Source organism: Neurospora tetraspora, assembly GCF_033439725.1.
Source record: "Neurospora tetraspora strain CBS 560.94 chromosome Unknown B0H65scaffold_2, whole genome shotgun sequence".
Lineage (NCBI taxonomy): Eukaryota > Fungi > Ascomycota > Sordariomycetes > Sordariales > Sordariaceae > Neurospora > Neurospora tetraspora.
The window spans coordinates 2,671,023-2,679,064 of NW_026944384.1; positions in this window are offsets into that span (position 1 = coordinate 2,671,023).

An 8,042-nucleotide genomic window follows, 5' to 3' on the forward strand; every position below is an offset into this window, starting at 1 on the left:
CTTCCGCCTACTTACTCTCCTCCTCTTCATGTACTAACCTTACTTAATATATACAGTAATTCTTTCTTTTTCTTGCTTGCGCGCACGTATACAGCGTCTCCAGCTGTACCGCGCCATCTAATCACCCACCATGGCTTCATGGAACCCGGCATTCATGCCAGACGCGGTCGCCGACATCCCGGCACCCTTACCGACTGACGACCCCGTCGCCGACACAATAGATCATGCGAACGGTGTAGCCCAAGATGGCTCCGATTTCTGGGGAAGACACGGCGGAGAAGGGGATGATGCGCCAGCCCAGAACGGCGGAACTGACTCCTGGTTCCCCGACTATGGAACAGGCAATCATACGACAGTACCCGCGACTGATGCGCAAGCCACGACCCAAATACCCAGTGAAACCGAACAGTCGGATACCAACACCCCCGATACCGCTATCGAACAGACAGAGACCGCACATGTAACCACAGAAGATCCTGAAGCTGTCGAGCCAGCCCCTACTCAGACTGAAGCTCCCGGGCCCATCGTAGAGGATGCACAAGCTACCGAGGCGGCCTCAGAAGACGCTACGACCGCCGACATCGCCGCCGAACATGCTGAGCCTGCCGATGCCGCCACAGAAAAGGCCGATACAGACGAACCAGCGGATGTCGCTTCCAAGCACACGAGTACAATGTCCTTCACTCGAACCATTCCCCATGAACCGAGCTGGAGCGATGACGGCGATCCTGATCCTGAGTGGAACCTCGCACGAGCGGATACGGACCCCTTCAAGTTCTTGCCATCAAACGAAAGGACCAACTCCTTCCCTCCTGTTCCTCCTCTAGAACAGCACGAGCAACAGCAGGAAGAGCAGCAAGAACACCAGCAGGAACACCAGCAGCAACACCAACCCGAGCCTCATTTGGAGCAGTCACCAATTGTCCAGCCCCAGGTTGCGGATTTCCTTCGTGATGACGACGAGGTGGAGGTACAGGGCGATGATGGGTTCTTCAGCCAGTTGTCTGAGGTACAGAACGATGGATTTGATCAGTTTGGCGCCGAAGACGAGGACGCTTCTCAGCAGTACATGGGTGGTGACCTAGGTGATAAGGCCACTGAGGTGCTTGATACCCGTTTCGAAGAAGGTGTTCCCCTGATTTCACATGATGGAAACACGACAGCCCATCGGGAGGATACAAAGGACCTATTCGGGGGAGAGGACGCCAATGACGAAGACGACTTCTTCAGTCAGGTTCAGCAAGGAGGTGCCGACCAGACTGAACATGAGCCGCAGCCGCTTGAACGCAAGTCGACAATGCAGGTATTGGGCGCTATGGACATGGGCTCCGTCCAACCAAGCTTCCCTCCAATGGAAGAACAACCCGAGGAAGAGGCGGATGCCGTGGTAGAGGCGCATGGCCAGGACCATCCCGAGACAACGACTACAGATCTGAATACAGGTGAAAGTAACGAGGAACACAAGCCGGAGGAAAAGAAGCCAGAAGGCGAAGATGTCGAGGCCAAGTGGAAGGAACTGTTTGCCGATGACGAAGAGGACACCTTATCACTTCTTGATGATTCTACGGAGGCGTCGAATGAGAACAAGGAGATTGACCCGGCTGCGTTCTTTGGGAGTGATGATGAGGGCTTTCTCGACGATTCAGAGGAGTTCCCAACAATGGAAACAACCCAGCCCAGTGCGCCTAGCGTAGCTGGCTCCAACACCACGACAACCCCTACCGCCCGGCACATGCCTCAGACCCAAACCCCGAGCTTGGCTGGAGCCGCGAATCCCTATGCCCCGACTGCACCACCCCTAACTTCGATGCCGTCGAATCCTTACTTCCCTGCCGCACCCAGCACGGTTACGCACACACCGTCTGTTACGCCCTTTGGCGCCCCTGTTTCGGCTCCTCCTCCAACCGGGAAATTTGGGTATGGCGCGGTTCCTCCGCCACAGCTTGAAAGGAAAGCCGAAAGTTTCGTCGACAAAAAGGGCAGCTACCAGTCACCGTACGACCTTCCTATGGAGGTAGTCAAGGTAAAGAAGCGCCCAAGTATGGCAACTCTTAACAAGCCTGTGACAGCACCGGCCGTTCCACCTCCTCCTAAAATCGCAACTCACCTGCCTCCTCCACCTCCTACCTCTGTTCCACACTCATCCCAGCCTGGTGTCAAGCCGCCACCGCCTCGTGGTGAAGCCAAGCCGAAGGAGAAGTTCTTTGAGGAGCTTCCTGTAGTCACAAAGGCGCGCCCAGCTTCTCGACATACAACGGGTACCGCATCGCCGGCACAGTCTAGCCCATATGGCCCACCACCCTCGGCTGCCCCCCCACCTTCTATTGCCTCGCGGCCACCGGTCCCTGGAATACCTTCTGCCATGGGGTCTGCTCCCAACTCTCCCCCTACCCAGCATGCGGAGATTCCCAACCTGGTTGCGCCGCCGCGTGTCAACCCTTACGCTTCGATACAACCCAGCACTACTAGCCTTGCTCCCGCTGTTCCTGCCCCGGCTTCAAGCCGTTATTCTCCAGCGCCTCCAAGTGGGTCACAGCTCAGCACTCCCGTCCCACCTGCTGCGGCAAGCCGTTACTCTCCTGCTCCGCCAGCTTCTCGGCCAACGAGTTCGGGTTATACCCCGACTACTTCGGTGCCACCGGTTCTACCACCGGTCTTGGCGCATCAGCCCCGTACCTCAAGTCCGTTGGCACATTTCGAGTCGAGACCTCTTGTGTCTAGCCATACAGAAAGTGGTTTATCGGAAAAGCGGAGTAGCAACTCGTTATACGACTTGCGACTCCAAAGGGTGCCTTCTCTGCCTCCGACTCAAGAGGTGGAAGAAGAAGGCCCCATGCAGGGTATGGTATCCCCAAATCAAGTACCAGCATCCCACCAAACCTCTCCTACGGCGTCAAGGCATGCCGCTTTGCCACACCGGTCTAGAAGGACGCCACCTCCCCAGTCTCTAACTGTGCAGCCGGTGACGTTTCCTCAGAGGGCGACATCCAGCTATCAACCTGCGGATCAACCTGCGGCTGCTGCTCCATCTCATGACTTTGCTCCACCACCTCGATCGCAGACTCAATCCCCTGGGGCGCTCTACGGGAACAGGAATGCAAAGCCTATTGACCCGATCCCTCGTCCTTCGTCGGTCACGGACACAACTTCGCCGCGGGCTGCCTTGTATTCTCCCATTACTATGCAACCCAGCTCCACCTTCCCTCCTATTTCCACGACTACCTCGCGGCCGCGTGGTAACACTCAGAATTTCAACCTAGTGCCCCCGACAGATGGTAGAGAGCATGATCCCCTACAGAGATGGCGTGGTGTTCCTCTTATTTCGTGGGGTGTAGGTGGAACTCTGGTGACAATGTTCCCCAAGGACGTGCCACGATATGGCATGAACCAAACTGCCCCCATGGTTATTCGTAGCCCAGGAGAAGTCAAGGTCAAGAGCATGAAGGATATAGAGCCGATGGAGGAGCGTTTGGCTAAATTCCCCGGGCCTTTGAAGGGAAAGTCGAAAAAGAAGGAGACCATCGCCTGGTTGACAAGCGGCATTGAGACACTGGAGAGGACTGTGCCTACTAACCTGTCTCATCAGCTCCACCCGTCTCACGAGGACAAGCGGACAACAGAGAGACTCTTGCTTTGGAAGATTCTGAGGGTCTTCGTCGAGCATGATGGCGTGTTGGAAAGTAATCCGACCGTTAACCAAGCTGTGCGCGAAATCCTGTATCCAGAAGCTTCAACCATTGGTGGTCAGCCTGAGTTCACGAATGCGCTGAACCCATCGGGATTGGGCAATTCTGCCACGACTTCACTACAGGCCGACTCGGTTGATTCCTCCGCCGTTGAGCAGATCCGCAATCATCTCATCAGTAGCGACAGTGAGAAGGCTGTTTGGGCTGCGGTCGATAAGCGGCTGTGGGGCCATGCTTTCCTGCTGGCCAACGCCCTTAACCCTGACCTTTATAAGCGGGTCGCTCAGGAATTTGTCAAGAACGAGGTGAATTCCACCGGTCACAACAATGAGTCGCTCGCCGCTCTTTATGATGTCCTTTCTGGCAACCATGAAGAAAGCGTGGACGAGCTGGTGCCCGCCCATGCCCGTGCCGGTCTTCAGCTAGTGGCCAAAGATTCCTCTTCTGGTCCCTCCAAGGACGCCATGGGTGGTCTTGATAAGTGGCGCGAAACCCTCTCTTTGATCCTCAGCAACAGGACCCCTGATGATGCCCGGGCCATCAAATCTTTGGGCAACTTGCTGTCAGGTTATGGAAGAGCCGAGGCCGCTCACATCTGCTTCTTGTTTGCCAGAAGTCAGGCCATTTTCGGTGGCCTGGATAACCCGAACTCCAACTTTGTGCTTGTTGGGTCTGACCATAGGAGGCAGGCTGACCAGTTTGCAAAGGAGATCGAGCCACTTTTGTTGAGCGAGGTTTATGAGTACGGCCAAAGCCTTGCTGGTGGTACCGTACCCGTCAGCAATCCTCATTTGGCAGCGTACAAACTACACCACGCGTATGCTCTGGCCGAGTATGGCTTCAGAGACAAGGCGCTTCAGTACTGCGAGGCTATAATGGCTGCGATTACTGCGCAGACGAAGCGCTCTCCTTACTACCATCCCATCCTTGAGGCCTATGTCGATGACTTGATGAAGCGATTGAAGCAGGCACCCAAGGAAGAATCAAATTCTTGGATTCCGAAGCCTAGCATGAACAAGGTATCTGATTCCATGTGGAACCGGTTCAACAAGTTTGTCGCTGGAGATGACAACGAGGATGGCAGTAAGGGCTCACCTGACGCTGCGGGAGAATCCGGTCCCTTCGCACGAATCGCCGGAGGAACCCCGACTATCAGTCGCTCACCCTCTGTCAACAATCTGGAGACCTTTGGCGCGCCAATCCCCAGCTATGGTATGCCTAGTGCTCCCGTGACGAATGGTCCTAACATGTTCTCTCCTCCTCCCACCCGTACTGCTTCACGCTATGCACCAGGCGCTCCTCAACCTTCGACTCCGAACTATAACCCCTACGAGACGAACTCTCCATATGCGCCTCGTTCATCAATGGAAAGAGCCTCAGGCGAGTACAGCAGAAGCTCGGTTGAGCTTCCGCGTCAGTCCTTGGATTCTCAGCGGGGTTATTCGCACAGCAGCTATGCTCCCAACCGTACATCTTCGCCTGCTCAGCCATATACACCCTACGGCACGACGCCACACGAATCATCCTACCCTCTGCCTAACATGCAGCCTCAGCCAAGTTTGGCATCGCCACCGGCTACCACCTCTGGTTATCCACCCTTCACTCCCCAAAACAACGTCCAGGCAAATGATGAGCCTGCTCACGAACTCCCATCTGCCCCGTCAACCGGCTACCAGCCACCATCGTACGGCGGGTATGAGCCTCCGTCATTCACCCCTTACGAGGCCCCGGTGACCAACAACGAGGAGGAGGTTGCCTCCAAGGAGAATGGTGACTTTAACCAGGGTGGTGAGGGTATCAACACCTTTGAGCCCCCTTCATTCCAGCCATATAGCTATGAGCCGCCTTCCTACGAGCCGGACACTCAGCCTTCGAAGGATGAGGATGAATCGGAGGAAGAGAAGCCCAAGCCGAAGAAGAAGGGCCCTATGTACGATGATGATGACGACGACTTCCCCGCGGTGCCGAAGCCTGCCGGGAAGTCCAAGGCTGAGATTGACCGGGAGAACGAGGAGATGGTCCGTCGGATCGCCGAAGAAGAAGGTTAGTACCATTCCGTCCCGCTCACATTCCACTCCAAACCCCAAACGTATCACTAACACTACCCCCAGCGAAACGCGCCGCAGAAGCCAAAGCCGCCAAAAAGGGCTGGGGCTTCACCAGCTGGTTCGGCAAGAAGGAGGCTGCCGCCGCCGACGCTGCCGCCGCCGGAAGCAGCCCCGGCAAGCCCATCCGTGCCAAGCTGGGCGAGGCCAACTCATTCTACTACGACCCCGAGCAAAAGCGGTGGGTCAACAAGAACGCCAGCCCCGAAGACCAAGCCGCCAAAAAGGCCACGCCGCCCCCGCCCAAGGGCGGCATCCCCCGCTCATCCGCCTCCAGCCCTGCTCCCCCCATGGGCATGGGCGGTATGGGCGGTGGCAGCGCGCCCAACACCCCCGGCCGCGCCAGCGCCCCGCCTACCGGTCCGCCTAGACCGGCGGCGCTCATGCCTTCGGCTTCGGAGAATAGCATCGCTTCGGGCCCACCTAGTGCTGTTGGACCGCTGAGTCCAGGTGGAGGTAGCGGGCCTAACGGACCCCCTAGTGCGGGCTTGCTGTCTCCGGGCATGGGTCCGGCGGCGATGCAGCGCACGGCGTCGAGCACGAGCGCGCCGCCGACTGGTACTAGTAAGCCGTTGAGCACGACGAGCAGTATTGATGATTTGTTGGGGGCGGCGGGACCGAGGAAGAGGGGGGAGGCAAAGAAGCCAAGGAAGGCGGCTAGGTATGTGGATGTTATGCAGAAGTAGAGGGTGATGGAGAGATGAGAGGATGGATTGTTGTATAAAGGTTAAGTTAGTTTAGATTGGATTGTTTTTGTAATGCAGAGTGTATGTACGTAATGAACGAAAGGGTTTGAACAGAAGATGATGACGTTGAAGGGAGTGAGTGATAAAGCTTGAAAAGCTGGTATACTTGATTCCACGGTTTCTTGAAGTCAAAGAAGAAATACAACCCAACCCGTATTTCAGAAAGACAATGTCGACTCATGTGCGTGCATCCCATAACAGCATCCTCATTCATCCTCACTCTCCCAGCCACGACCGATTGGAAGTCAATATTCCTCGCCAAGTTGATGTTGATGTTCATGTTATTATTCAAGGTCGCAGTCCATCCATCTCACGACGGATGATGGGTGGGTCTTGGCAGACAAGGGGTAACCCAAGTAAGTAACATCCCCAAAAAGGGGGTTTGTTTACATCGAACTGAACGCAGCCGAGTCGCAGACTCGCAGACAACCATTCGATTCGCATTTACGTTCGAAACTGAACGGAAGGAGCAGCATTCGTTAACCACACACACACACACACCAACAACCCAACAGGTACCTACCTCTACCTCTGTTTAGGTCCCTTCCCCTGTCCCGTCGCATTTCATCCGTCCCATCTCTTCGCACCTGTCCACCACCAACCTGCCCCTGCCAGCCGGTAACCTGCCCCCGACCTTCAATACTCCCCTATATAACCCACCTCCCCGCCCCTTACCTTCCGTGGTCCGTTGGTGTAATGGGTAAATACACTCGGGAGTAATGCGAGAAAGCTCTTCGTGAGCTATTTGTTACCAAGTAAACTGAAGTTACCGGTTCAACTCCGGTGCGGGCCACACCTTTTTTTTCTTCTTTTTTTTTATCCCCCCCCCCCCCCCCCCCCCCCTTTAACCTTTTTCTTTTTTTTATCTTTTTTATCTAGGAAACATCTTTCTTTGATCTTCTTGCGTTTTGGTTTCGTGAGAGTGTTGGAAGGTTCGTTGAGGGACCTAAAGGGGGAGGTACCTGTTGAGATGCGACGGGATGAGATGTGCCGATGCGATGGGACTAAAGATGACAGGATTGGGACTGGAGCATGTCCAATTTTCTGCTGCTGTAATATACAAAATCACCACCGGACGGACGGCTACAGAAAGTCATTATCTAGAAAATCACCCACCGGTCATGGCTGTGCTTTGGCCGGCTCTCTCTTCGCTCAGCTTAAAGGTAGTGATCTTCGGTTGTGATATGTTAATTACACTCATTATCACAGGTTTCTGTTGCCATTTGACATTCGTTTATGGTTTAACTTGTCATGTTGATGCTCTGTAATGAGTTCTACCTTGGTCTTCTTCACATGAATTGAACTGAAATAAATAGGTAGCCATGTCCATCTATATGCCCAATATTTTGTACGATCTAGAAAATCGTCCAGTCGTCCGTCCTTTAACTCCGTGTTTTAACATCAACATGGATGCCAAGCCTTATAGAGCTTGTCTTGCCCTTGTCCCTTCCCGTCCGTTTCCAGTATATAACCCATAACGCCATGTATGCCCAAACCTTTCAGGA